This window comes from Pelobates fuscus, chromosome 3 (assembly GCF_036172605.1).
Source record: "Pelobates fuscus isolate aPelFus1 chromosome 3, aPelFus1.pri, whole genome shotgun sequence".
NCBI lineage: Eukaryota > Metazoa > Chordata > Amphibia > Anura > Pelobatidae > Pelobates > Pelobates fuscus.
Genome location: NC_086319.1, coordinates 392,178,987 through 392,206,322, shown reverse-complemented (window position 1 = coordinate 392,206,322; position 27,336 = coordinate 392,178,987). Strand labels below are relative to the sequence as shown.

Here is a 27,336-nt window from a genome sequence, read left to right as displayed (position 1 = left end):
AGTAAAATCTATCACCGAAAAGAAAGGTTTTGGCAACCTTGTGGAAGCTAAAAGCACCCGTTCTAAAGTGCTCTTGGAGGAAGTAAGTTTTTGCAAAGGTGGCGTGGCCTTCTTTGATATCAGCAATATGCCTTAAAAGGGTTTAAACGAGTAAAACTATTAGAGCGTCAGTGTCTTGATGTTAATGCAAGGTGCATTGAATCTAATTTTTTGACATGTTTGCAAGACATGACTTCATTGGAAGGTCCTGGATTAGTAAAAAAACGAATCTATCTGCATATAATCCTCAAGGGCCGCTTTCTTGTGCTTTAGGCAGAAGCGACAATTTCCATTTCAAGCAAAAGTCATTTATTTCCCTGCCAAATAATAACATTTTGTTTATTGAATGTTGATGTGTTCTTTAGAAAAGTCCTGTTCTGTGCACATAAAATGTTACGTGTAGTAAATTCTCTCATCCAGGATGTATTGGAATACGATGTTTATTTCTATAATCTGACTAGGAGCAATCTTCAATCCAGTGCAGATAGAATAGTAAACCGGAGACATCTACTTATATGGGTGAGAACAAAAGGTGACTAAAGAAGAAAAGCTAAGGACAATTCCCATACCGGGAGTCGAACCCGGGCCGCCTGGGTGAAAACTAAGAATCCTAACCGCTAGACCATATGGGAAGCTCTGTCACCCTTGCTCTAGAGTGGGTAACACAAGACAACCAAAAGTTCTTGGCATTTTGAAAGGTTTCCTAAAATGATTTGTTTTCACCTCTATGTCTGAAAAAACAGGAATCCTAAATGCCAGACCAAGTGAAAAGCTTAACTTATTTTGACACGGATCGGTTGACATAAGGAGAAGGTTGCCTGAAGATTATGCAAGAAAAGGAAGCTCTTGCAAAAAGGCATTATCCTCTTTGGAGCGGGGTTAAACATTGAGCTATGTTTGGGAGCTCACAAACTCCACACTTCGCAAGATTCTTCATACATCTTCTGGAATAAATATATCACAGCACTGCATTGATAGGCTGCTTTAGGTCAAGAAAAGAAAGCCACCAAGCATTATGTTCTACCACCTGAGTGAAAAATCAAGAAGAACCTTAAGCAATACGCCAAATGCAAACCCTTGCCATGCCTGGTTAAATGGTAAATCGTTTAGCTTCTCTGGAGAATCTTTTGATTGACTGATTTTCCCATATAATGAAATGCTGGCATTTTTGGAGACCTTTTGGCACCTTTGCCGTCATGTTCCTTGTGTCCAAAAGATACTTGGGAGTAAAATCTATCACCGAAAAGAAAGGTTTTGGCAACCTTGTGGAAGCTAAAAGCACCCGTTCTAAAGTGCTCTTGGAGGAAGTAAGTTTTTGCAAAGGTGGCGTGGCCTTCTTTGATATCAGCAATATGCCTTAAAAGGGTTTAAACGAGTAAAACTATTAGAGCGTCAGTGTCTTGATGTTAATGCAAGGTGCATTGAATCTAATTTTTTGACATGTTTGCAAGACATGACTTCATTGGAAGGTCCTGGATTGGTAAAAAACTAATCTATCTGCATATAATCCTCAAGGGACGCTTTCTTGTGCTTCAGGCAGAAGCGACAATTTCCATTTCAAGCAAAAGTCATTTTTTCCCTGCCAAATAATAACATTTTGTTTATTGAATGTTGATGTGTTCTTTAGAAAAGTCCTGTTCTGTGCACATAAAATGTAACGTGTAGTAAATTCTCTCATCCAGGATGTATTGGAATACGATGTTTATTTCTATAATCTGACTAGGAGCAATCTTCAATCCAGTGCGGATAGAATAGTAAACCGGAGACATCTACTTATATGGGTGAGAACAAAAGGTGACTAAAGAAGAAAAGCTAAGGACAATTCCCATACCGGGAGTCGAACCCGGGCTGCCTGGGTGAAAACCAGGAATCCTAACCGCTAGACCATATGGGAAGCTCTGTCACCTTTTCTCTAGAGTGGGTAACACAAGACAACCAAAAGTTCTTGGCATTTTGAAAGGTTTCCTAAAATGATTTGTTTTCACCTCTATGTCTGAAAAAACAGGAATCCTAAATGCCAGACCAAGTGAAAAGCTTAACTTATTTTGACACGGATCGGTTGACATAAGGAGAAGGTTGCCTGAAGATTATGCAAGAAAAGGAAGCTCTTGCAAAAAGGCATTATCCTCTTTGGAGCGGGGTTAAACATTGAGCTATGTTTGGGAGCTCACAAACTCCACACTTCGCAAGATTCTTCATACATCTTCTGGAATAAATATATCACAGCACTGCATTGATAGGCTGCTTTAGGTCAAGAAAAGAAAGCCACCAAGCATGATGTTCTACCACCTGAGTGAAAAATCAAGAAGAACCTTAAGCAATACGCCAAATGCAAACCCTTGCCATGCCTGGTTAAATGGTAAATCGTTTAGCTTCTCTGGAGAATCTTTTGATTGACTGATTTTCCCATATAATGAAATGCTGGCATTTTTGGAGACCTTTTGGCACCTTTGCCGTCATGTTCCTTGTGTCCAAAAGATACTTGGGAGTAAAATCTATCACCGAAAAGAAAGGTTTTGGCAACCTTGTGGAAGCTAAAAGCACCCGTTCTAAAGTGCTCTTGGAGGAAGTAAGTTTTTGCAAAGGTGGCGTGGCCTTCTTTGATATCAGCAATATGCCTTAAAAGGGTTTAAACGAGTAAAACTATTAGAGCGTCAGTGTCTTGATGTTAATGCAAGGTGCATTGAATCTAATTTTTTGACATGTTTGCAAGACATGACTTCATTGGAAGGTCCTGGATTAGTAAAAAAACTAATCTATCTGCATATAATCCTCAAGGGCCGCTTTCTTGTGCTTTAGGCAGAAGCGACAATTTCCATTTCAAGCAAAAGTCATTTATTTCCCTGCCAAATAATAACATTTTATTTATTGAATGTTGATGAGTTCTTTAGAAAAGTCCTGTTCTGTGCACATAAAATGTTACGTGTAGTAAATTCTCTCATCCAGGATGTATTGGAATACGATGTTTATTTCTATAATCTGACTAGGAGCAATCTTCAATCCAGTGCAGATAGAATAGTAAACCGGAGACATCTACTTATATGGGTGAGAACAAAAGGTGACTAAAGAAGAAAAGCTAAGGACAATTCCCATACCAGGAGTCGAACCCGGGCCGCCTGGGTGAAAACCAGGAATCCTAACCGCTAGACCATATGGTAAGCTCTGTCACCCTTGCTCTAGAGTGGGTAACACAAGACAACCAAAAGTTCTTGGCATTTTGAAAGGTTTCCTAAAATGATTTGTTTTCACCTCTATGTCTGAAAAAACAGGAATCCTAAATGCCAGACCAAGTGAAAAGCTTAACTTATTTTGACACGGATCGGTTGACATTAGGAGAAGGTTGCCTGAAGATTATGCAAGAAAAGGAAGCTCTTGCAAAAAGGCATTATCTTCTTTGGAGCGGGGTTAAACATTGAGCTATGTTTGGGAGCTCACAAACTCCACACTTCGCAAGATTCTTCATACATCTTCTGGAATAAATATATCACAGCACTGCATTGATAGGCTGCTTTAGGTCAAGAAAAGAAAGCCACCAAGCATGATGTTCTACCACCTGAGTGAAAAATCAAGAAGAACCTTAAGCAATACGCCAAATGCAAACCCTTGCCATGCCTGGTTAAATGGTAAATCGTTTAGCTTCTCTGGAGAATCTTTTGATTGACTGATTTTCCCATATAATGAAATGCTGGCATTTTTGGAGACCTTTTGGCACCTTTGCCGTCATGTTCCTTGTGTCCAAAAGATACTTGGGAGTAAAATCTATTACCGAAAAGAAAGGTTTTGGCAACCTTGTGGAAGCTAAAAGCACCCGTTCTAAAGTGCTCTTGGAGGAAGTAAGTTTTTGCAAAGGTGGCGTGGCCTTCTTTGATATCAGCAATATGCCTTAAAAGGGTTTAAACGAGTAAAACTATTAGAGCGTCAGTGTCTTGATGTTAATTCAAGGTGCATTGAATCTAATTTTTTGACATGTTTGCAAGACAGGACTTCATTGGAAGGTCCTGGATTGGTAAAAAACTAATCTATCTGCATATAATCCTCAAGGGACGCTTTCTTGTGCTTTAGGCAGAAGCGACAATTTCCATTTCAAGCAAAAGTCATTTTTTCCCTGCCAAATAATAACATTTTGTTTATTGAATGTTGATGTGTTCTTTAGAAAAGTCCTGTTCTGTGCACATAAAATGTTACGTGTAGTAAATTCTCTCATCCAGGATGTATTGGAATACGATGTTTATTTCTATAATCTGACTAGGAGCAATCTTCAATCCAGTGCGGATAGAATAGTAAACCGGAGACATCTACTTATATGGGTGAGAACAAAAGGTGACTAAAGAAGAAAAGCTAAAGACAATTCCCATACCGGGAGTTGAACCCGGGCCGCCTGGGTGAAAACCAGGAATCCTAACCGCTAGACCATATGGTAAGCTCTGTCACCCTTGCTCTAGAGTGGGTAACACAAGACAACCAAAAGTTCTTGGCATTTTGAAAGGTTTCCTAAAATGATTTGTTTTCACCTCTATGTCTGAAAAAACAGGAATCCTAAATGCCAGACCAAGTGAAAAGCTTAACTTATTTTGACACGGATCGGTTGACATTAGGAGAAGGTTGCCTGAAGATTATGCAAGAAAAGGAAGCTCTTGCAAAAAGGCATTATCTTCTTTGGAGCGGGGTTAAACATTGAGCTATGTTTGGGAGCTCACAAACTCCACACTTCGCAAGATTCTTCATACATCTTCTGGAATAAATATATCACAGCACTGCATTGATAGGCTGCTTTAGGTCAAGAAAAGAAAGCCACCAAGCATGATGTTCTACCACCTGAGTGAAAAATCAAGAAGAACCTTAAGCAATACGCCAAATGCAAACCCTTGCCATGCCTGGTTAAATGGTAAATCGTTTAGCTTCTCTGGAGAATCTTTTGATTGACTGATTTTCCCATATAATGAAATGCTGGCATTTTTGGAGACCTTTTGGCACCTTTGCCGTCATGTTCCTTGTGTCCAAAAGATACTTGGGAGTAAAATCTATCACCGAAAAGAAAGGTTTTGGCAACCTTGTGGAAGCTAAAAGCACCCGTTCTAAAGTGCTCTTGGAGGAAGTAAGTTTTTGCAAAGGTGGCGTGGCCTTCTTTGATATCAGCAATATGCCTTAAAAGGGTTTAAACGAGTAAAACTATTAGAGCGTCAGTGTCTTGATGTTAATTCAAGGTGCATTGAATCTAATTTTTTGACATGTTTGCAAGACAGGACTTCATTGGAAGGTCCTGGATTGGTAAAAAACTAATCTATCTGCATATAATCCTCAAGGGACGCTTTCTTGTGCTTTAGGCAGAAGCGACAATTTCCATTTCAAGCAAAAGTCATTTTTTCCCTGCCAAATAATAACATTTTGTTTATTGAATGTTGATGTGTTCTTTAGAAAAGTCCTGTTCTGTGCACATAAAATGTTACGTGTAGTAAATTCTCTCATCCAGGATGTATTGGAATACGATGTTTATTTCTATAATCTGACTAGGAGCAATCTTCAATCCAGTGCGGATAGAATAGTAAACCGGAGACATCTACTTATATGGGTGAGAACAAAAGGTGACTAAAGAAGAAAAGCTAAAGACAATTCCCATACCGGGAGTTGAACCCGGGCCGCCTGGGTGAAAACCAGGAATCCTAACCGCTAGACCATATGGTAAGCTCTGTCACCCTTGCTCTAGAGTGGGTAACACAAGACAACCAAAAGTTCTTGGCATTTTGAAAGGTTTCCTAAAATGATTTGTTTTCACCTCTATGTCTGAAAAAACAGGAATCCTAAATGCCAGACCAAGTGAAAAGCTTAACTTATTTTGACACGGATCGGTTGACATTAGGAGAAGGTTGCCTGAAGATTATGCAAGAAAAGGAAGCTCTTGCAAAAAGGCATTATCTTCTTTGGAGCGGGGTTAAACATTGAGCTATGTTTGGGAGCTCACAAACTCCACACTTCGCAAGATTCTTCATACATCTTCTGGAATAAATATATCACAGCACTGCATTGATAGGCTGCTTTAGGTCAAGAAAAGAAAGCCACCAAGCATGATGTTCTACCACCTGAGTGAAAAATCAAGAAGAACCTTAAGCAATACGCCAAATGCAAACCCTTGCCATGCCTTGTTAAATGGTAAATCGTTTAGCTTCTCTGGAGAATCTTTTGATTGACTGATTTTCCCATATAATGAAATGCTGGCATTTTTGGAGACCTTTTGGCACCTTTGCCGTCATGTTCCTTGTGTCCAAAAGATACTTGGGAGTAAAATCTATCACCGAAAAGAAAGGTTTTGGCAACCTTGTGGAAGCTAAAAGCACCCGTTCTAAAGTGCTCTTGGAGGAAGTAAGTTTTTGCAAAGGTGGCGTGGCCTTCTTTGATATCAGCAATATGCCTTAAAAGGGTTTAAACGAGTAAAACTATTAGAGCGTCAGTGTCTTGATGTTAATGCAAGGTGCATTGAATCTAATTTTTTGACATGTTTGCAAGACAGGACTTCATTGGAAGGTCCTGGATTGGTAAAAAACTAATCTATCTGCATATAATCCTCAAGGGACGCTTTCTTGTGCTTTAGGCAGAAGCGACAATTTCCATTTCAAGCAAAAGTCATTTATTTCCCTGCCAAATAATAACATTTTGTTTATTGAATGTTGATGTGTTCTTTAGAAAAGTCCTGTTCTGTGCACATAAAATGTTACGTGTAGTAAATTCTCTCATCCAGGATGTATTGGAATACGATGTTTATTTCTATAATCTGACTAGGAGCAATCTTCAATCCAGTGCAGATAGAATAGTAAACCGGAGACATCTACTTATATGGGTGAGAACAAAAGGTGACTAAAGAAGAAAAGCTAAGGACAATTCCCATACCGGGAGTCAAACCCGGGCCGCCTGGGTGAAAACCAGGAATCCTAACCGCTAGACCATATGGGAAGCTCTGTCACCCTTGCTCTAGAGTGGGTAACACAAGACAACCAAAAGTTCTTGGCATTTTGAAAGGTTTCCTAAAATGATTTGTTTTCACCTCTATGTCTGAAATAACAGGAATCCTAAATGCCAGACCAAGTGAAAAGCTTAACTAATTTTGACACGGATCGGTTGACATAAGGAGAAGGTTGCCTGAAGATTATGCAAGAAAAGGAAGCTCTTGCAAAAAGGCATTATCTTCTTTGGAGCGGGGTTAAACATTGAGCTATGTTTGGGAGCTCACAAACTCCACACTTCGCAAGATTCTTCATACATCTTCTGGAATAAATATATCACAGCACTGCATTGATAGGCTGCTTTAGGTCAAGAAAAGAAAGCCACCAAGCATGATGTTCTACCACCTGAGTGAAAAATCAAGAAGAACCTTAAGCAATACGCCAAATGCAAACCCTTGCCATGCCTGGTTAAATGGTAAATCGTTTAGCTTCTCTGGAGAATCTTTTGATTGACTGATTTTCCCATATAATGAAATGCTGGCATTTTTGGAGACCTTTTGGCACCTTTGCCGTCATGTTCCTTGTGTCCAAAAGATACTTGGGAGTAAAATCTATCACCGAAAAGAAAGGTTTTGGCAACCTTGTGGAAGCTAAAAGCACCCGTTCTAAAGTGCTCTTGGAGGAAGTAAGTTTTTGCAAAGGTGGCGTGGCCTTCTTTGATATCAGCAATATGCCTTAAAAGGGTTTAAACGAGTAAAACTATTAGAGCGTCAGTGTCTTGATGTTAATGCAAGGTGCATTGAATCTAATTTTTTGACATGTTTGCAAGACATGACTTCATTGGAAGGTCCTGGATTAGTAAAAAAACTAATCTATCTGCATATAATCCTCAAGGGCCGCTTTCTTGTGCTTTAGGCAGAAGCGACAATTTCCATTTCAAGCAAAAGTCATTTTTTTCCCTGCCAAATAATAACATTTTGTTTATTGAATGTTGATGTGTTCTTTAGAAATGTCCTGTTCTGTGCACATAAAATGTAACGTGTAGTAAATTCTCTCATCCAGGATGTATTGGAATACGATGTTTATTTCTATAATCTGACTAGGAGCAATCTTCAATCCAGTGCGGATAGAATAGTAAACCGGAGACATCTACTTATATGGGTGAGAACAAAAGGTGACTAAAGAAGAAAAGCTAAGGACAATTCCCATACCGGGAGTCGAAACCGGGCCGCATGGGTGAAAACCAGGAATCCTAACCGCTAGACCATATGGGAAGCTCTGTCACCCTTGCTCTAGAGTGGGTAACACAAGACAACCAAAAGTTCTTGGTATTTTGAAAGGTTTCCTAAAATGATTTGTTTTCACCTCTATGTCTGAAAAAACAGGAATCCTAAATGCCAGACCAAGTGAAAAGCTTAACTTATTTTGACACGGATCGGTTGACATAAGGAGAAGGTTGCCTGAAGATTATGCAAGAAAAGGAAGCTCTTGCAAAAAGGCATTATCCTCTTTGGAACGGGGTTAAACATTGAGCTATGTTTGGGAGCTCACAAACTCCACACTTCGCAAGATTCTTCATACATCTTCTGGAATAAATATATCACAGCACTGCATTGATAGGCTGCTTTAGGTCAAGAAAAGAAAGCCACCAAGCATGATGTTCTACCACCTGAGTGAAAAATCAAGAAGAACCTTAAGCAATACGCCAAATGCAAACCCTTGCCATGCCTGGTTAAATGGTAAATCGTTTAGCTTCTCTGGAGAATCTTTTGATTGACTGATTTTCCCATATAATGAAATGCTGGCATTTTTGGAGACCTTTTGGCACCTTTGCCGTCATGTTCCTTGTGTCCAAAAGATACTTGGGAGTAAAATCTATCACCGAAAAGAAAGGTTTTGGCAACCTTGCGGAAGCTAAAAGTACCCGTTCTAAAGTGCTCTTGGAGGAAGTAAGTTTTTGCAAAGGTGGCGTGGCCTTCTTTGATATCAGCAATATGCCTTAAAAGGGTTTAAACGAGTAAAACTATTAGAGCGTCAGTGTCTTGATGTTATTGCAAGGTGCATTGAATCTAATTTTTTGACATGTTTACAAGACATGACTTCATTGGAAGGTCCTGGATTAGTAAAAAAAACTAATCTATCTGCATATAATCCTCAAGGGCCGCTTTCTTGTGCTTTAGGCAGAAGCGACAATTTCCATTTCAAGCAAAAGTCATTTTTTTCCCTGCCAAATCATAACATTTTGTTTATTGAATGTTGATGTGTTCTTTAGAAATGTCCTGTTCTGTGCACATAAAATGTAACGTGTAGTAAATTCTCTCATCCAGGATGTATTGGAATACGATGTTTATTTCTATAATCTGACTAGGAGCAATCTTCAATCCAGTGCGGATAGAATAGTAAACCGGAGACATCTACTTATATGGGTGAGAACAAAAGGTGACTAAAGAAGAAAAGCTAAGGACAATTTCCATACCGGGAGTCGAAACCGGGCCGCATGGGTGAAAACCAGGAATCCTAACCGCTAGACCATATGGGAAGCTCTGTCACCCTTGCTCTAGAGTGGGTAACACAAGACAACCAAAAGTTCTTGGCATTTTGAAAGGTTTCCTAAAATGATTTGTTTTCACCTCTATGTCTGAAAAAACAGGAATCCTAAATGCCAGACCAAGTGAAAAGCTTAACTTATTTTGACACGGATCGGTTGACATAAGGAGAAGGTTGCCTGAAGATTATGCAAGAAAAGGAAGCTCTTGCAAAAAGGCATTATCCTCTTTGGAGCGGGGTTAAACATTGAGCTATGTTTGGGAGCTCACAAACTCCACACTTCGCAAGATTCTTCATACATCTTCTGGAATAAATATATCACAGCACTGCATTGATAGGCTGCTTTAGGTCAAGAAAAGAAAGCCACCAAGCATGATGTTCTACCACCTGAGTGAAAAATCAAGAAGAACCTTAAGCAATACGCCAAATGCAAACCCTTGCCATGCCTGGTTAAATGGTAAATCGTTTAGCTTCTCTGGAGAATCTTTTGATTGACTGATTTTCCCATATAATGAAATGCTGGCATTTTTGGAGACCTTTTGGCACCTTTGCCGTCATGTTCCTTGTGTCCAAAAGATACTTGGGAGTAAAATCTATCACCGAAAAGAAAGGTTTTGGCAACCTTGCGGAAGCTAAAAGTACCCGTTCTAAAGTGCTCTTGGAGGAAGTAAGTTTTTGCAAAGGTGGCGTGGCCTTCTTTGATATCAGCAATATGCCTTAAAAGGGTTTAAACGAGTAAAACTATTAGAGCGTCAGTGTCTTGATGTTATTGCAAGGTGCATTGAATCTAATTTTTTGACATGTTTGCAAGACATGACTTCATTGGAAGGTCCTGGATTAGTAAAAAAAACTAATCTATCTGCATATAATCCTCAAGGGCCGCTTTCTTGTGCTTTAGGCAGAAGCGACAATTTCCATTTCAAGCAAAAGTCATTTTTTTCCCTGCCAAATCATAACATTTTGTTTATTGAATGTTGATGTGTTCTTTAGAAATGTCCTGTTCTGTGCACATAAAATGTAACGTGTAGTAAATTCTCTCATCCAGGATGTATTGGAATACGATGTTTATTTCTATAATCTGACTAGGAGCAATCTTCAATCCAGTGCGGATAGAATAGTAAACCGGAGACATCTACTTATATGGGTGAGAACAAAAGGTGACTAAAGAAGAAAAGCTAAGGACAATTTCCATACCGGGAGTCGAAACCGGGCCGCATGGGTGAAAACCAGGAATCCTAACCGCTAGACCATATGGGAAGCTCTGTCACCCTTGCTCTAGAGTGGGTAACACAAGACAACCAAAATTTCTTGGCATTTTGAAAGGTTTCCTAAAATGATTTGTTTTCACCTCTATGTCTGAAAAAACAGGAATCCTAAATGCCAGACCAAGTGAAAAGCTTAACTTATTTTGACACGGATCGGTTGACATAAGGAGAAGGTTGCCTGAAGATTATGCAAGAAAAGGAAGCTCTTGCAAAAAGGCATTATCCTCTTTGGAGCGGGGTTAAACATTGAGCTATGTTTGGGAGCTCACAAACTCCACACTTCGCAAGATTCTTCATACATCTTCTGGAATAAATATATCACAGCACTGCATTGATAGGCTGCTTAAGGTCAAGAAAAGAAAGCCACCAAGCATGATGTTCTACCACCTGAGTGAAAAATCAAGAAGAACCTTAAGCAATACGCCAAATGCAAACCCTTGCCATGCCTGGTTAAATGGTAAATCGTTTAGCTTCTCTGGAGAATCTTTTGATTGACTGATTTTCCCATATAATGAAATGCTGGCATTTTTGGAGACCTTTTGGCACCTTTGCCGTCATGTTCCTTGTGTCCAAAAGATACTTGGGAGTAAAATCTATCACCGAAAAGAAAGGTTTTGGCAACCTTGCGGAAGCTAAAAGTACCCGTTCTAAAGTGCTCTTGGAGGAAGTAAGTTTTTGCAAAGGTGGCGTGGCCTTCTTTGATATCAGCAATATGCCTTAAAAGGGTTTAAACGAGTAAAACTATTAGAGCGTCAGTGTCTTGATGTTAATGCAAGGTGCATTGAATCTAATTTTTTGACATGTTTGCAAGACATGACTTCATTGGAAGGTCCTGGATTAGTAAAAAAACTAATCTATCTGCATATAATCCTCAAGGGCCGCTTTCTTGTGCTTTAGGCAGAAGCGACAATTTCCATTTCAAGCAAAAGTCATTTTTTTCCCGGCCAAATAATAACATTTTGTTTATTGAATGTTGATGTGTTCTTTAGAAATGTCCTGTTCTGTGCACATAAAATGTAACGTGTAGTAAATTCTCTCATCCAGGATGTATTGGAATACGATGTTTATTTCTATAATCTGACTAGGAGCAATCTTCAATCCAGTGCGGATAGAATAGTAAACCGGAGACATCTACTTATATGGGTGAGAACAAAAGGTGACTAAAGAAGAAAAGCTAAGGACAATTCCCATACCGGGAGTCGAAACCGGGCCGCATGGGTGAAAACCAGGAATCCTAACCGCTAGACCATATGGGAAGCTCTGTCACCCTTGCTCTAGAGTGGGTAACACAAGACAACCAAAAGTTCTTGGTATTTTGAAAGGTTTCCTAAAATGATTTGTTTTCACCTCTATGTCTGAAAAAACAGGAATCCTAAATGCCAGACCAAGTGAAAAGCTTAACTTATTTTGACACGGATCGGTTGACATAAGGAGAAGGTTGCCTGAAGATTATGCAAGAAAAGGAAGCTCTTGCAAAAAGGCATTATCCTCTTTGGAGCGGGGTTAAACATTGAGCTATGTTTGGGAGCTCACAAACTCCACACTTCGCAAGATTCTTCATACATCTTCTGGAATAAATATATCACAGCACTGCATTGATAGGCTGCTTTAGGTCAAGAAAAGAAAGCCACCAAGCATGATGTTCTACCACCTGAGTGAAAAATCAAGAAGAACCTTAAGCAATACGCCAAATGCAAACCCTTGCAATGCCTGGTTAAATGGTAAATCGTTTAGCTTCTCTGGAGAATCTTTTGATTGACTGATTTTCCCATATAATGAAATGCTGGCATTTTTGGAGACCTTTTGGCACCTTTGCCGTCATGTTCCTTGTGTCCAAAAGATACTTGGGAGTAAAATCTATCACCGAAAAGAAAGGTTTTGGCAACCTTGCGGAAGCTAAAAGTACCCGTTCTAAAGTGCTCTTGGAGGAAGTAAGTTTTTGCAAAGGTGGCGTGGCCTTCTTTGATATCAGCAATATGCCTTAAAAGGGTTTAAACGAGTAAAACTATTAGAGCGTCAGTGTCTTGATGTTAATGCAAGGTGCATTGAATCTAATTTTTTGACATGTTTGCAAGACATGACTTCATTGGAAGGTCCTGGATTAGTAAAAAAAACTAATCTATCTGCATATAATCCTCAAGGGCCGCTTTCTTGTGCTTTAGGCAGAAGCGACAATTTCCATTTCAAGCGAAAGTCATTTTTTTCCCTGCCAAATAATAACATTTTGTTTATTGAATGTTGATGTGTTCTTTAGAAATGTCCTGTTCTGTGCACATAAAATGTAACGTGTAGTAAATTCTCTCATCCAGGATGTATTGGAATACGATGTTTATTTCTATAATCTGACTAGGAGCAATCTTCAATCCAGTGCGGATAGAATAGTAAACCGGAGACATCTACTTATATGGGTGAGAACAAAAGGTGACTAAAGAAGAAAAGCTAAGGACAATTTCCATACCGGGAGTCGAAACCGGGCCGCATGGGTGAAAACCAGGAATCCTAACCGCTAGACCATATGGGAAGCTCTGTCACCCTTGCTCTAGAGTGGGTAACACAAGACAACCAAAATTTCTTGGCATTTTGAAAGGTTTCCTAAAATGATTTGTTTTCACCTCTATGTCTGAAAAAACAGGAATCCTAAATGCCAGACCAAGTGAAAAGCTTAACTTATTTTGACACGGATCGGTTGACATAAGGAGAAGGTTGCCTGAAGATTATGCAAGAAAAGGAAGCTCTTGCAAAAAGGCATTATCCTCTTTGGAGCGGGGTTAAACATTGAGCTATGTTTGGGAGCTCACAAACTCCACACTTCGCAAGATTCTTCATACATCTTCTGGAATAAATATATCACAGCACTGCATTGATAGGCTGCTTTAGGTCAAGAAAAGAAAGCCACCAAGCATGATGTTCTACCACCTGAGTGAAAAATCAAGAAGAACCTTAAGCAATACGCCAAATGCAAACCCTTGCCATGCCTGGTTAAATGGTAAATCGTTTAGCTTCTCTGGAGAATCTTTTGATTGACTGATTTTCCCATATAATGAAATGCTGGCATTTTTGGAGACCTTTTGGCACCTTTGCCGTCATGTTCCTTGTGTCCAAAAGATACTTGGGAGTAAAATCTATTACCGAAAAGAAAGGTTTTGGCAACCTTGTGGAAGCTAAAAGCACCCGTTCTAAAGTGCTCTTGGAGGAAGTAAGTTTTTGCAAAGGTGGCGTGGCCTTCTTTGATATCAGCAATATGCCTTAAAAGGGTTTAAACGAGTAAAACTATTAGAGCGTCAGTGTCTTGATGTTAATGCAAGGTGCATTAAATCTAATTTTTTGACATGTTTGCAAGACATGACTTCATTGGAAGGTCCTGGATTAGTAAAAAAAACTAATCTATCTGCATATAATCCTCAAGGGCCGCTTTCTTGTGCTTTGGGCAGAAGCGACAATTTCCATTTCAAGCAAAAGTCATTTTTTTCCCTGCCAAATAATAACATTTTGTTTATTGAATGTTGATGTGTTCTTTAGAAATGTCCTGTTCTGTGCACATAAAATGTAACGTGTAGTAAATTCTCTCATCCAGGATGTATTGGAATACAATGTTTATTTCTATAATCTGACTAGGAGCAATCTTCAATCCAGTGCGGATAGAATAGTAAACCGGAGACATCTACTTATATGGGTGAGATTAAAAGGTGACTAAAGAAGAAAAGCTAAGGACAATTCCCATACCGGGAGTCAAACCAAGGCCGCCTGGGTGAATACCAGGAAGCCTAACCACTAGACCATATGGGAAGCTCTATCACCTGTGCTCTAGAGAGGGTAACACAAGACAACCAAAAGTTCTTGGCATTTTGAAAGGTTTCCTAAAATGATTAGTTTTCACCTCTATGTCTGAAAAAACAGGAATCCTAAATGCCAGACCAAGTGAAAAGCTTAACTTATTTTGACACGGATCGGTTGACATAAGGAGAAGGTTGCCTGAAGATTATGCAAGAAAAGGAAGCTCTTGCAAAAAGGCATTATCCTCTTTGGAACGGGGTTAAACATTGAGCTATGTTTGGGAGCTCACAAACTCCACACTTCGCAAGATTCTTCATACATCTTCTGGAATAAATATATCACAGCACTTCATTGATAGGCTGCATTAGGTCAAGAAAAGAAAGCCACCAAGCATGATGTTCTACCACCTGAGTGAAAAATCAAGAAGAACCTTAAGCAATACGCCAAATGCAAACCCTTGCCATGCCTGGTTAAATGGTAAATCGTTTAGCTTCTCTGGAGAATCTTTTGATTGGCTGATTTTCCCATATAATGAAATGCTGGCATTTTTGGAGACCTTTTGGCACCTTTGCCGTCATATTCCTTGTGTCCAAAAGATACTTGGGAGTAAAATCTATCACCGAAAAGAGAGGTTTTGGCAACCTTGCGGAAGCTAAAAGTACCCGTTCTAAAGTGCTCTTGGAGGAAGTAAGTTTTTGCAAAGGTGGCGTGGCCTTCTTTGATATCAGCAATATGCCTTAAAAGGGTTTAAACGAGTAAAACTATTAGAGCGTCAGTGTCTTAATGTTAATGCAAGGTGCATTGAATCTAATTTTTTGACATGTTTGCAAGACATGACTTCATTGGAAGGTCCTGGATTGGTAAAAAAACTAATCTCTCTGCATATAATCCTCAAGGGCCGCTTTATTGTGCTTTAGGCAGAAGCGAAAATTTCCATTTCAAGCGAAAGTCATTTTTTTCCTGCCAAATAATAAAATTTTGTTTATTGAATGTTGATGTGTTCTTTAGAAAAGTCCTGTTCTGTGCACATAAAATGTAACGTGTAGTAAATTCTCTCAAACAGGATGTATTGGAATACGATGTTTATTTCTATAATCTGACTAGGAGCAATCTTCAATCCGGTGCGGATAGAATAGTAAACCGGAGACATCTACTTATATGGGTGAGATTAAAAGGTGACTAAAGAAGAAAAGCTAAGGACAATTCCCATACCGGGAGTCGAACCCAGGCCGCCTGGGTGAAAACCAGGAATCCTAACCGCTAGACCATATGGGAAGCTCTATCACCTGTGCTCTAGAGAGGGTAAAACAAGACAACCAAAAGTTCTTGGCATTTTGAAAGGTTTCCTAAAATGATTAGTTTTCATCTCTATGTCTGAAAAAACAGGAATCCTAAATGCCAGACCAAATGAAAAGCTTAACTTATTTTGACACGGATCGGTTGACATAAGGAGAAGGTTGCCTGAAGATTATGCAAGAAAAGGAATCTCTTGCAAAAAGGCATTATCCTCTTTGGAACGGGGTTAAACATTGAGCTATGTTTGGGAGCTCACAAACTCCACACTTCGCAAGATTCTTCATACATCTTCTGGAATAAATATATCACAGCACTTCATTGATAGGCTGCATTAGGTCAAGAAAAGAAAGCCACCAAGCATGATGTTCTACCACCTGAGTGAAAAATCAAGAAGAACCTTAAGCAATACGCCAAATGCAAACCCTTGCCATGCCTGGTTAAATGGTAAATCGTTTAGCTTCTCTGGAGAATCTTTTGATTGACTGATTTTCCCATATAATGAAATGCTGGCATTTTTGGAGACCTTTTGGCACCTTTGCCGTCATGTTCCTTGTGTCCAAAAGATACTTGGGAGTAAAATCTATCACCGAAAAGAAAGGTTTTGGCAACCTTGTGGAAGCTAAAAGCACCCGTTCTAAAGTGCTCTTGGAGGAAGTAAGTTTTTGCAAAGGTGGCGTGGCCTTCTTTGATATCAGCAATATGCCTTAAAAGGGTTTAAACGAGTAAAACTATTAGAGCGTCAGTGTCTTGATGTTAATGCAAGGTGCATTGAATCTAATTTTTTGACATGTTTGCAAGACATGACTTCATTGGAAGGTCCTGGATTGGTAAAAAAAAACTAAGCTATCTGCATATAATCCTCAAGGGCTGCTTTATTGTGCTTTAGGCAGAAGCGAAAATTTCCATTTCAAGCGAAAGTCATTTTTTCCCCTGCCAAATAATAACATTTTGTTTATTGAATATTGATGTGTTCTTTAGAAAAGTCCTGTTCTGTGCACATAAAATGTAACGTGTAGTAAATTCTCTCATCCAGGATGTATTGGAATACGATGTTTATTTCTATAATCTGACTAGGAGCAATCTTCAATCCGGTGCGGATAGAATAGTAAACCGGAGACATCTTCTTATATGGGTGAGATTAAAAGGTGACTAAAGAAGAAAAGCTAAGGACAATTCCCATACCGGGAGTTGAACCCGGGCCGCCTGGATGAAAACCAGGAATCCTAACCGCTAGACCATATGGGAAGCTCTATCACCTGTGCTCTAGAGATGGTAAAACAAGACAACCAAAAGTTCTTGGCATTTTGAAAGGTTTCCTAAAATGATTCGTTTTCACCTCTATGTCTGAAAAACCAGGAATCCTAAATGCCAGACCAAGTGAAAAGCTTAACTTATTTTGACACGGATCGGTTGACATAAGGAGATGGTTGCCTGAAGATTATGCAAGAAAAGGAAGCTCTTGCAAAAAGGCATTATCCTCTTTGGAACGGGGTTAAACATTGAGCTATGTTTGGGAGCTCACAAACTCCACACTTCGCAAGATTCTTCATACATCTTCTGGAATAAATATATCACAGCACTTCATTGATAGGCTGCATTAGGTCAAGAAAAGAAAGCCACCAAGCATGATGTTCTACCACCTGAGTGAAAAATCAAGAAGAACCTTAAGCAATACGCCAAATGCAAACCCTTGCCATGCCTGGTTAAATGGTAAATCGTTTAGCTTCTCTGGAGAATCTTTTGATTGACTGATTTTCCCATATAATGAAATGCTGGCATTTTTGGAGACCTTTTGGCACCTTTGCCGTCATGTTCCTTGTGTCCAAAAGATACTTGGGAGTAAAATCTATCACCGAAAAGAAAGGTTTTGGCAACCTTGTGGAAGCTAAAAGCACCCGTTCTAAAGTGCTCTTGGAGGAAGTAAGTTTTTGCAAAGGTGGCGTGGCCTTCTTTGATATCAGCAATATGCCTTAAAAGGGTTTAAACGAGTAAAACTATTAGAGCGTCAGTGTCTTGATGTTAATGCAAGGTGCATTGAATCTAATTTTTTGACATGTTTGCAAGACATGACTTCATTGGAAGGTCCTGGATTGGTAAAAAAAAACTAAGCTATCTGCATATAATCCTCAAGGGCTGCTTTATTGTGCTTTAGGCAGAAGCGAAAATTTCTATTTCAAGCGAAAGTCATTTTTTCCCCTGCCAAATAATAACATTTTGTTTATTGAATATTGATGTGTTCTTTAGAAAAGTCCTGTTCTGTGCACATAAAATGTAACGTGTAGTAAATTCTCTCATCCAGGATGTATTGGAATACGATGTTTATTTCTATAATCTGACTAGGAGCAATCTTCAATCCGGTGCGGATAGAATAGTAAACCGGAGACATCTTCTTATATGGGTGAGATTAAAAGGTGACTAAAGAAGAAAAGCTAAGGACAATTCCCATACCGGGAGTCGAACCCGGGCCGCCTGGGTGAAAACCAGGAATCCTAACCGCTAGACCATATGGGAAGCTCTATCACCTATGCTCTAGAGAGGGTAACACAAGACAACCAAAAGTTCTTGGCATTTTGAAAGGTTTCCTAAAATGATTAGTTTTCACCTCTATGTCTGAAAAACCAGGAATCCTAAATGCCAGACCAAGTGAAAAGCTTAACTTATTTTGACACGGATCGGTTGACATAAGGAGAAGGTTGCCTGAAGATTATGCAAGAAAAGGAAGCTCTTGCAAAAAGGCATTATCCTCTTTGGAACGGGGTTAAACATTGAGCTATGTTTGGGAGCTCACAAACTCCACACTTCGCAAGATTCTTCATACATCTTCTGGAATAAATATATCACAGCACTTCATTGATAGGCTGCATTAGGTCAAGAAAAGAAAGCCACCAAGCATGATGTTCTACCACCTGAGTGAAAAATCAAGAAGAACCTTAAGCAATACGCCAAATGCAAACCCTTGCCATGCCTGGTTAAATGGTAAATCGTTTAGCTTCTCTGGAGAATCTTTTGATTGGCTGATTTTCCCATATAATGAAATGCTGGCATTTTTGGAGACCTTTTGGCACCTTTGCCGTCATATTCCTTGTTTCCAAAAGATACTTGGGAGTAAAATCTATCACCGAAAAGAGAGGTTTTGGCAACCTTGCGGAAGCTAAAAGTACCCGTTCTAAAGTGCTCTTGGAGGAAGTAAGTTTTTGCAAAGGTGGCGTGGCCTTCTTTGACATCAGCAATATGCCTTAAAAGGGTTTAAACGAGTAAAACTATTAGAGCGTCAGTGTCTTAATGTTAATGCAAGGTGCATTGAATCTAATTTTTTGACATGTTTGCAAGACATGACTTCATTGGAAGGTCCTGGATTGGTAAAAAAACTAATCTCTCTGCATATAATCCTCAAGGGCCGCTTTATTGTGCTTTAGGCAGAAGCGAAAATTTCCATTTCAAGCGAAAGTCATTTTTTTCCCTGCCAAATAATAACATTTTGTTTATTGAATGTTGATGTGTTCTTTAGAAAAGTCCTGTTCTGTGCACATAAAATGTTACGTGTAGTAAATTCTCTCATCCAGGATGTATTGGACTACGATGTTTATTTCTATAATCTGACTAGGAGCAATCTTCAATCCGGTGCGGATAGAATAGTAAACCGGAGTCATCTACTTATATGGGTGAGATTAAAAGGTGACTAAAGAAGAAAAGCCAAGGACGATTCCCATACCGGGAGTCGAACCCGGGCCACCTGGGTGAAAACCAGGAATCCTAACCGCTAGACCATATGGGAAGCTCTATCACCTGTGCTCTAGAGAGGGTAAAACAAGACAACCAAAAGTTCTTGGCATTTTGAAAGGTTTCCTAAAATGATTAGTTTTCATCTCTATGTCTGAAAAAACAGGAATCCTAAATGCCAGACCAAGTGAAAAGCTTAACTTATTTTGACACGGATCGGTTGACATAAGGAGAAGGTTGCCTGAAGATTATGCAAGAAAAGGAAGCTCTTGCAAAAAGGCATTATCCTCTTTGGAGCGGGGTTAAACATTGAGCTATGTTTGGGAGCTCACAAACTCCACACTTCGCAAGATTCTTCATACATCTTCTGGAATAAATATATCACAGCACTTCATTGATAGGCTGCATTAGGTCAAGAAAAGAAAGCCACCAAGCATGATGTTCTACCACCTGAGTGAAAAATCAAGAAGAACCTTAAGCAATACGCCAAATGCAAACCCTTGCCATGCCTGGTTAAATGGTAAATCGTTTAGCTTCTCTGGAGAATCTTTTGATTGACTGATTTTCCCATATAATGAAATGCTGGCATTTTTGGAGACCTTTTGGCACCTTTGCCGTCATGTTCCTTGTGTCCAAAAGATACTTGGGAGTAAAATCTATCACCGAAAAGAAAGGTTTTGGCAACCTTGTGGAAGCTAAAAGCACCCGTTCTAAAGTGCTCTTGGAGGAAGTAAGTTTTTGCAAAGGTGGCGTGGCCTTCTTTGATATCAGCAATATGCCTTAAAAGGGTTTAAACGAGTAAAACTATTAGAGCGTCAGTGTCTTGATGTTAATGCAAGGTGCATTGAATCTAATTTTTTGACATGTTTGCAAGACATGACTTCATTGGAAGGTCCTGGATTGGTAAAAAAAAACTAAGCTATCTGCATATAATCCTCAAGGGCTGCTTTATTGTGCTTTAGGCAGAAGCGAAAATTTCCATTTCAAGCGAAAGTCATTTTTTCCCCTGCAAAATAATAACATTTTGTTTATTGAATATTGATGTGTTCTTTAGAAAAGTCCTGTTCTGTGCACATAAAATGTAACGTGTAGTAAATTCTCTCATCCAGGATGTATTGGAATACGATGTTTATTTCTATAATCTGACTAGGAGCAATCTTCAATCCGGTGCGGATAGAATAGTAAACCGGAGACATCTTCTTATATGGGTGAGATTAAAAGGTGACTAAAGAAGAAAAGCTAAGGACAATTCCCATACCGGGAGTCGAACCCGGGCCGCCTGGGTGAAAACCAGGAATCCTAACCGCTAGACCATATGGGAAGCTCTATCACCTATGCTCTAGAGAGGGTAACACAAGACAACCAAAAGTTCTTGGCATTTTGAAAGGTTTCCTAAAATGATTAGTTTTCACCTCTATGTCTGAAAAACCAGGAATCCTAAATGCCAGACCAAGTGAAAAGCTTAACTTATTTTGACACGGATCGGTTGACATAAGGAGAAGGTTGCCTGAAGATTATGCAAGAAAAGGAAGCTCTTGCAAAAAGGCATTATCCTCTTTGGAACGGGGTTAAACATTGAGCTATGTTTGGGAGCTCACAAACTCCACACTTCGCAAGATTCTTCATACATCTTCTGGAATAAATATATCACAGCACTTCATTGATAGGCTGCATTAGGTCAAGAAAAGAAAGCCACCAAGCATGATGTTCTACCACCTGAGTGAAAAATCAAGAAGAACCTTAAGCAATACGCCAAATGCAAACCCTTGCCATGCCTGGTTAAATGGTAAATCGTTTAGCTTCTCTGGAGAATCTTTTGATTGACTGATTTTCCCATATAATGAAATGCTGGCATTTTTGGAGACCTTTTGGCACCTTTGCCGTCATGTTCCTTGTGTCCAAAAGATACTTGGGAGTAAAATCTATCACCGAAAAGAAAGGTTTTGGCAACCTTGTGGAAGCTAAAAGCACCCGTTCTAAAGTGCTCTTGGAGGAAGTAAGTTTTTGCAAAGGTGGCGTGGCCTTCTTTGATATCAGCAATATGCCTTAAAAGGGTTTAAACGAGTAAAACTATTAGAGCGTCAGTGTCTTGATGTTAATGCAAGGTGCATTGAATCTAATTTTTTGACATGTTTGCAAGACATGACTTCATTGGAAGGTCCTGGATTGGTAAAAAAAAACTAAGCTATCTGCATATAATCCTCAAGGGCTGCTTTATTGTGCTTTAGGAGAAGCGAAAATTTCCATTTCAAGCGAAAGTCATTTTTTCCCCTGCCAAATAATAACATTTTGTTTATTGAATATTGATGTGTTCGTTAGAAAAGTCCTGTTCTGTGCACATAAAATGTTACGTGTAGTAAATTCTCTCATCCAGGATGTATTGGAATACGATGTTTATTTCTATACTCTGACTAGGAGCAATCTTCAATCCGGTGCGGATAGAATAGTAAACCGGAGACATCTACTTATATGGGTGAGAACAAAAGGTGACTAAAGAAGAAAAGCTAAGGACAATTCCCATACCGGGAGTCGAAACCGGGCCGCATGGGTGAAAACCAGGAATCCTAACCGCTAGACCATATGGGAAGCTCTGTCACCCTTGCTCTAGAGTGGGTAACACAAGACAACCAAAAGTTCTTGGTATTTTGAAAGGTTTCCTAAAATGATTTGTTTTCACCTCTATGTCTGAAAAAACAGGAATCCTAAATGCCAGACCAAGTGAAAAGCTTAACTTATTTTGACACGGATCGGTTGACATAAGGAGAAGGTTGCCTGAAGATTATGCAAGAAAAGGAAGCTCTTGCAAAAAGGCATTATCCTCTTTGGAGCGGGGTTAAACATTGAGCTATGTTTGGGAGCTCACAAACTCCACACTTCGCAAGATTCTTCATACATCTTCTGGAATAAATATATCACAGCACTGCATTGATAGGCTGCTTTAGGTCAAGAAAAGAAAGCCACCAAGCATGATGTTCTACCACCTGAGTGAAAAATCAAGAAGAACCTTAAGCAATACGCCAAATGCAAACCCTTGCAATGCCTGGTTAAATGGTAAATCGTTTAGCTTCTCTGGAGAATCTTTTGATTGACTGATTTTCCCATATAATGAAATGCTGGCATTTTTGGAGACCTTTTGGCACCTTTGCCGTCATGTTCCTTGTGTCCAAAAGATACTTGGGAGTAAAATCTATCACCGAAAAGAAAGGTTTTGGCAACCTTGCGGAAGCTAAAAGTACCCGTTCTAAAGTGCTCTTGGAGGAAGTAAGTTTTTGCAAAGGTGGCGTGGCCTTCTTTGATATCAGCAATATGCCTTAAAAGGGTTTAAACGAGTAAAACTATTAGAGCGTCAGTGTCTTGATGTTAATGCAAGGTGCATTGAATCTAATTTTTTGACATGTTTGCAAGACATGACTTCATTGGAAGGTCCTGGATTAGTAAAAAAAACTAATCTATCTGCATATAATCCTCAAGGGCCGCTTTCTTGTGCTTTAGGCAGAAGCGACAATTTCCATTTCAAGCGAAAGTCATTTTTTTCCCTGCCAAATAATAACATTTTGTTTATTGAATGTTGATGTGTTCTTTAGAAATGTCCTGTTCTGTGCACATAAAATGTAACGTGTAGTAAATTCTCTCATCCAGGATGTATTGGAATACGATGTTTATTTCTATAATCTGACTAGGAGCAATCTTCAATCCAGTGCGGATAGAATAGTAAACCGGAGACATCTACTTATATGGGTGAGAACAAAAGGTGACTAAAGAAGAAAAGCTAAGGACAATTTCCATACCGGGAGTCGAAACCGGGCCGCATGGGTGAAAACCAGGAATCCTAACCGCTAGACCATATGGGAAGCTCTGTCACCCTTGCTCTAGAGTGGGTAACACAAGACAACCAAAATTTCTTGGCATTTTGAAAGGTTTCCTAAAATGATTTGTTTTCACCTCTATGTCTGAAAAAAACAGGAATCCTAAATGCCAGACCAAGTGAAAAGCTTAACTTATTTTGACACGGATCGGTTGACATAAGGAGAAGGTTGCCTGAAGATTATGCAAGAAAAGGAAGCTCTTGCAAAAAGGCATTATCCTCTTTGGAACGGGGTTAAACATTGAGCTATGTTTGGGAGCTCACAAACTCCACACTTCGCAAGATTCTTCATACATCTTCTGGAATAAATATATCACAGCACTTCATTGATAGGCTGCATTAGGTCAAGAAAAGAAAGCCACCAAGCATGATGTTCTACCACCTGAGTGAAAAATCAAGAAGAACCTTAAGCAATACGCCAAATGCAAACCCTTGCCATGCCTGGTTAAATGGTAAATCGTTTAGCTTCTCTGGAGAATCTTTTGATTGACTGATTTTCCCATATAATGAAATGCTGGCATTTTTGGAGACCTTTTGGCACCTTTGCCGTCATGTTCCTTGTGTCCAAAAGATACTTGGGAGTAAAATCTATCACCGAAAAGAAAGGTTTTGGCAACCTTGTGGAAGCTAAAAGCACCCGTTCTAAAGTGCTCTTGGAGGAAGTAAGTTTTTGCAAAGGTGGCGTGGCCTTCTTTGATATCAGCAATATGCCTTAAAAGGGTTTAAACGAGTAAAACTATTAGAGCGTCAGTGTCTTGATGTTAATGCAAGGTGCATTGAATCTAATTTTTTGACATGTTTGCAAGACATGACTTCATTGGAAGGTCCTGGATTGGTAAAAAAAAACTAAGCTATCTGCATATAATCCTCAAGGGCTGCTTTATTGTGCTTTAGGAGAAGCGAAAATTTCCATTTCAAGCGAAAGTCATTTTTTCCCCTGCCAAATAATAACATTTTGTTTATTGAATATTGATGTGTTCTTTAGAAAAGTCCTGTTCTGTGCACATAAAATGTTACGTGTAGTAAATTCTCTCATCCAGGATGTATTGGAATACGATGTTTATTTCTATACTCTGACTAGGAGCAATCTTCAATCCGGTGCGGATAGAATAGTAAACCGGAGACATCTACTTATATGGGTGAGAACAAAAGGTGACTAAAGAAGAAAAGCTAAGGACAATTCCCATACCGGGAGTCGAAACCGGGCCGCATGGGTGAAAACCAGGAATCCTAACCGCTAGACCATATGGGAAGCTCTGTCACCCTTGCTCTAGAGTGGGTAACACAAGACAACCAAAAGTTCTTGGTATTTTGAAAGGTTTCCTAAAATGATTTGTTTTCACCTCTATGTCTGAAAAAACAGGAATCCTAAATGCCAGACCAAGTGAAAAGCTTAACTTATTTTGACACGGATCGGTTGACATAAGGAGAAGGTTGCCTGAAGATTATGCAAGAAAAGGAAGCTCTTGCAAAAAGGCATTATCCTCTTTGGAGCGGGGTTAAACATTGAGCTATGTTTGGGAGCTCACAAACTCCACACTTCGCAAGATTCTTCATACATCTTCTGGAATAAATATATCACAGCACTGCATTGATAGGCTGCTTTAGGTCAAGAAAAGAAAGCCACCAAGCATGATGTTCTACCACCTGAGTGAAAAATCAAGAAGAACCTTAAGCAATACGCCAAATGCAAACCCTTGCAATGCCTGGTTAAATGGTAAATCGTTTAGCTTCTCTGGAGAATCTTTTGATTGACTGATTTTCCCATATAATGAAATGCTGGCATTTTTGGAGACCTTTTGGCACCTTTGCCGTCATGTTCCTTGTGTCCAAAAGATACTTGGGAGTAAAATCTATCACCGAAAAGAAAGGTTTTGGCAACCTTGCGGAAGCTAAAAGTACCCGTTCTAAAGTGCTCTTGGAGGAAGTAAGTTTTTGCAAAGGTGGCGTGGCCTTCTTTGATATCAGCAATATGCCTTAAAAGGGTTTAAACGAGTAAAACTATTAGAGCGTCAGTGTCTTGATGTTAATGCAAGGTGCATTGAATCTAATTTTTTGACATGTTTGCAAGACATGACTTCATTGGAAGGTCCTGGATTAGTAAAAAAAACTAATCTATCTGCATATAATCCTCAAGGGCCGCTTTCTTGTGCTTTAGGCAGAAGCGACAATTTCCATTTCAAGCGAAAGTCATTTTTTTCCCTGCCAAATAATAACATTTTGTTTATTGAATGTTGATGTGTTCTTTAGAAATGTCCTGTTCTGTGCACATAAAATGTAACGTGTAGTAAATTCTCTCATCCAGGATGTATTGGAATACGATGTTTATTTCTATAATCTGACTAGGAGCAATCTTCAATCCAGTGCGGATAGAATAGTAAACCGGAGACATCTACTTATATGGGTGAGAACAAAAGGTGACTAAAGAAGAAAAGCTAAGGACAATTTCCATACCGGGAGTCGAAACCGGGCCGCATGGGTGAAAACCAGGAATCCTAACCGCTAGACCATATGGGAAGCTCTGTCACCCTTGCTCTAGAGTGGGTAACACAAGACAACCAAAATTTCTTGGCATTTTGAAAGGTTTCCTAAAATGATTTGTTTTCACCTCTATGTCTGAAAAAACAGGAATCCTAAATGCCAGACCAAGTGAAAAGCTTAACTTATTTTGACACGGATCGGTTGACATAAGGAGAAGGTTGCCTGAAGATTATGCAAGAAAAGGAAGCTCTTGCAAAAAGGCATTATCCTCTTTGGAGCGGGGTTAAACATTGAGCTATGTTTGGGAGCTCACAAACTCCACACTTCGCAAGATTCTTCATACATCTTCTGGAATAAATATATCACAGCACTGCATTGATAGGCTGCTTTAGGTCAAGAAAAGAAAGCCACCAAGCATGATGTTCTACCACCTGAGTGAAAAATCAAGAAGAACCTTAAGCAATACGCCAAATGCAAACCCTTGCCATGCCTGGTTAAATGGTAAATCGTTTAGCTTCTCTGGAGAATCTTTTGATTGACTGATTTTCCCATATAATGAAATGCTGGCATTTTTGGAGACCTTTTGGCACCTTTGCCGTCATGTTCCTTGTGTCCAAAAGATACTTGGGAGTAAAATCTATTACCGAAAAGAAAGGTTTTGGCAACCTTGTGGAAGCTAAAAGCACCCGTTCTAAAGTGCTCTTGGAGGAAGTAAGTTTTTGCAAAGGTGGCGTGGCCTTCTTTGATATCAGCAATATGCCTTAAAAGGGTTTAAACGAGTAAAACTATTAGAGCGTCAGTGTCTTGATGTTAATGCAAGGTGCATTAAATCTAATTTTTTGACATGTTTGCAAGACATGACTTCATTGGAAGGTCCTGGATTAGTAAAAAAAACTAATCTATCTGCATATAATCCTCAAGGGCCGCTTTCTTGTGCTTTAGGCAGAAGCGACAATTTCCATTTCAAGCAAAAGTCATTTTTTTCCCTGCCAAATAATAACATTTTGTTTATTGAATGTTGATGTGTTCTTTAGAAATGTCCTGTTCTGTGCACATAAAATGTAACGTGTAGTAAATTCTCTCATCCAGGATGTATTGGAATACAATGTTTATTTCTATAATCTGACTAGGAGCAATCTTCAATCCAGTGCGGATAGAATAGTAAACCGGAGACATCTACTTATATGGGTGAGATTAAAAGGTGACTAAAGAAGAAAAGCTAAGGACAATTCCCATACCGGGAGTCAAACCAAGGCCGCCTGGGTGAATACCAGGAAGCCTAACCGCTAGACCATATGGGAAGCTCTATCACCTGTGCTCTAGAGAGGGTAACACAAGACAACCAAAAGTTCTTGGCATTTTGAAAGGTTTCCTAAAATGATTAGTTTTCACCTCTATGTCTGAAAAAACAGGA

General features: G+C 39.4%; 5 non-coding genes across 5 annotated transcripts; all 5 read right to left on the bottom strand.

The window, feature by feature from the left end:
* Window positions 1-15,763: 15,763 nt before the first annotated feature.
* On the bottom strand, window positions 15,764-15,835 carry TRNAE-UUC (transfer RNA glutamic acid (anticodon UUC)). Its single transcript has one exon. It is a non-coding gene; the product is annotated as a tRNA-Glu (tRNA).
* Window positions 15,836-17,029: 1,194 nt separating this feature from the next.
* On the bottom strand, window positions 17,030-17,101 carry TRNAE-UUC (transfer RNA glutamic acid (anticodon UUC)). The gene has a single exon. It is a non-coding gene; the product is annotated as a tRNA-Glu (tRNA).
* Window positions 17,102-18,295: 1,194 nt separating this feature from the next.
* On the bottom strand, window positions 18,296-18,367 carry TRNAE-UUC (transfer RNA glutamic acid (anticodon UUC)). Its single transcript has one exon. It is a non-coding gene; the product is annotated as a tRNA-Glu (tRNA).
* Window positions 18,368-19,559: 1,192 nt separating this feature from the next.
* Window positions 19,560-19,631, bottom strand: TRNAE-UUC (transfer RNA glutamic acid (anticodon UUC)). Its single transcript has one exon. It is a non-coding gene; the product is annotated as a tRNA-Glu (tRNA).
* Window positions 19,632-20,825: 1,194 nt separating this feature from the next.
* TRNAE-UUC (transfer RNA glutamic acid (anticodon UUC)) lies at window positions 20,826-20,897 on the bottom strand. Its single transcript has one exon. It is a non-coding gene; the product is annotated as a tRNA-Glu (tRNA).
* Between the last annotated feature and the right edge of the window lie 6,439 nt (window positions 20,898-27,336).